The sequence below is a fragment of the Pyxicephalus adspersus genome, chromosome 8, assembly GCF_032062135.1.
Source record: "Pyxicephalus adspersus chromosome 8, UCB_Pads_2.0, whole genome shotgun sequence".
Classification (NCBI taxonomy): domain Eukaryota; kingdom Metazoa; phylum Chordata; class Amphibia; order Anura; family Pyxicephalidae; genus Pyxicephalus; species Pyxicephalus adspersus.
This window is the reverse complement of record NC_092865.1, coordinates 40801227-40804337: the sequence shown is the minus strand read 5'-3', so window position 1 is coordinate 40804337 and position 3111 is coordinate 40801227. Positions and strand designations below refer to the sequence as shown.

At 43.7% G+C, this 3111-nt stretch overlaps 1 protein-coding gene across 3 annotated transcripts in view; it reads right to left on the bottom strand.

Moving 5' to 3' along the window:
- The window catches only part of ALDH9A1 (aldehyde dehydrogenase 9 family member A1), a 22163-nt gene extending 19390 nt beyond the window's left edge, over positions 1–2773 (bottom strand). The window contains exon 1 of one of the 3 annotated variants that reach the window (XM_072420140.1): positions 2663–2773. The gene's annotated coding sequence lies outside the window, so the exon portion shown is untranslated. Of the gene's footprint in view, positions 1–119; positions 272–2662 lie in introns of those variants that run through there. The other 2 variants (XM_072420139.1, XM_072420138.1) reach the window with 2 other exon arrangements.
- Between the last annotated feature and the right edge of the window lie 338 nt (positions 2774–3111).

The window sequence follows — 3111 nt, the reverse complement described above, 5'->3', positions numbered from 1 at the left end:
GTCCTAACGGTTACAAAGAACTGGAACAACCCTGACAAGGAACAGAAACACAGGAGATATGTATCTGCATTGCAGAATGTAAAATGTCCTTTGCATGCAGCATGAAATATATAACTTACCTACCAACAAAGACCGCACACAGCTGGGAGATACGTCTGCTCTCTGTCCACTCTCAGTGCCAGAAAAACTTCAAACTTTCTCTACTGTGAGCCAGTAACCAGGCAGTAACTTGTGGATCTAAGCACTTCCCATTGGCAGGCAGACTACAGCGCCCCTCCTCTCCTCCACAGGATATAAGTATGGAGGAGGAGGAGAGAGGAGTAACACAGCTCCAGATAGGGGTGATTTGTGTGTCACAGCTGGAGATAATGTAACAAAATTGTAGCTAGAAATCATAAAAATACAGGGGGAAACTAAAAACATATTTCTGATATTCATACAGATAACCTTTTACCAGTTGCTATTCAGCTGCCTAGTGAGACAAAGAATGTGCATGCCAGCAGTGCCACCCTGTGCAGGACTATGCAACGCAGAGCCATCTGCAGGGTGTAAAGGGCCCTTCACAATGATGGCACCACATCTACGTGTGTTACCATGTGCTGCACCACACAAGTGGTAGAGAAACCAAAGGGTATGATAACAGGGACATCACAAGGGTATAAACTCCCCTATAATAAACACAGCAAAACAATAAAATCCATCAAAAAATGTTGTACATAACAACACCTCGTTATAAACAGCTGCACCGCCAATAACTTTTGTCTTTCAGTGTAACAAATGTGACCCCATTGGTAAAATAGAAGTGAAATTATGAGAAAGAATGCATAGATACATAAAGGATTACTGCACACCCCCAGGACATCAATTTTTACACGTGGACCCCTTTGTGCAAGACATCAATGTTTTGGTGGAGATGGGGATTAGGTAAACATGTCAGGTATTATTTTTGCTGTATGTGTCCTGAAGATTTTTCCTATTTCCTGTCCTGGAGATACAACCGGAAGTGGGAGAAAATTCCCCCAAAATCAGGGCAATTACCCTCTAAGACAGTTGTATCTGGAACATAAGTCCCCATTGAAAGATTTACACTCACCTAAAGCAGAACTACACTGAAAAAAAAAAAAAATCACACCTTTAATTCTGCAGATCAAACTAGAGCTTTCCTCGATTGGGTGCTGCGCCGTCCTGGAATTCTTCTCTGTCCCGTGCGGAGGAAGCACCAGGTGCCGGCATCATCAGCCTCCCTCGGGGTACGTCACCAGATCTCGCACTGCACAGGCACAAGATCGGGTGACGTAGCCTGCTGTAAAAGGGAAAAAAAAAAGAGAGCCAAACTTACTGCTCACACGTGGCATCTCTTTCCCGATTGGGACATGCGGCGCAGGAGCAGCCAAGAGCCGCCCACTGTAATCAAGACAGAAAGGGGAGGCGCTTCACCTTTTTTTTTTAAAAAAAAAACAATATTTTTACTTTATATATACATACAGGTTGTCTACCCTTTTATGTAAAGTAAAATATTTAAGTTTAGGTGCACTTTAATTTTTCAATTGCAACCTATTGGTTTTGCCATCACTTTCTATAACAACAATTGGCTCGGTGGTTAGCATTTTGGCCTTTGCAGCACTAGGTTTGAATCTCGGTCAGGACAATATCTGCATAGAGTTTGCAGGTTCTCCCTGTGTCTGGGTGGGTTTTCATCCCACAGTCAAAAAACATGCAGTTAGGTTAATTGGCTCCCCCCGCCCCCCCGAAAAAAAATTTTGATCTTAGACTACATTAATGGCAAATGACTATGGTAGTAGGGACATTAGATTGTGAGCTCCTTTGAGGGACAGCTAGTGATGCAACTATGGACTATGTACAGCTCTGCATATGATGGCGCTATATAAATACGGTGTAATAATAATCAACAAGTACATGAAGGAATAAGTGAATATCCCCCGGGACACAGGCGGCAATAAGGACCTGGCAGAGGATCTTTCCTATCCTCATGCTACATAAAACTAAGAATAGGGAAACTATTGACCAATAATGTGTGATTTGGAGATGAATTTACCAAACCATTTGCAACCAGAAACTCTTTGACTAAAGATGACATATTCACGGACACAGTCTTCTAAATCCCAATCAGACAATTTTATACCCACTGAGAATCTACCCTTGTAATTCTATTGCCCCCTCTCTGATCTTTCTTATTGCCCCGGGTTCTTTAGAATCCTCCCTAACTTTCATTATGTTAGTGCATTAACTCCATGTACATCAGTGTGCGCCCCATTGTACCCCAACCTGCAGATTAATGTGAATGCAGCTCATCGCACACATCTGTTACCACGCAATATTGGTCCAAAAAAACTTATTACAAAAAAGAGTTATTGATGGAAACATAAAGTAGGTAAAAGTACAAAACCAGACAAAGCTAACTGGCTTGTTATATCTGCTTTATCAGACCCCTGCTGGGTGAGAAGTATGAAGAGGGGGAGAATAGGCAGATTGTGGTGTCACTGATAAAAGATACCTGTCAGAAGTGAATATTTTACACCCACAGGTTCCTGATATTCACCCCACATTCATCCCCCAGCCTAACTGTTCAGCTCTGCGGACTGCCCGCCCCTCTACATAAAGGTGAGGCCCGGCTGGCTCCCAGCCCTACACTAACACATACCAGCGATCCGCTCAGTTCCGATACTAGCTGCCAGTTCCCGTTCACTACTCAGCTTTAGTCTTCAATAACATGGAGGCGGGACACCTGTCAGCGGTCTGCCACAATATGACGGCACCGCGCATGCGCAAACCCGATGCCTTGATGCGCTCTGTACTGCCACCGTGCGAGCGTAGGAGGCATCGCGGATCGCATAGACTGAAGTTAGTGATGCTCAGGTGTTCGCTGCAGCCATATTGGCGATAATGTAAACAATAATCTGTTACCTTATAGTATAGTATAGTGTGTTCTCAGAACCAAACCCATGGCATGTGTGGAAGGAAACTTGTTTAGTAAGTATGTGTGAGGTTTTATGTGCTGTGCTTACCCCACAAAATGTATGAAAATACAGTGAGAAAAGTCCAGGTTTATTGATCACTTACCTGGTCCCGCTGTGATCATCCAGCGTCGTG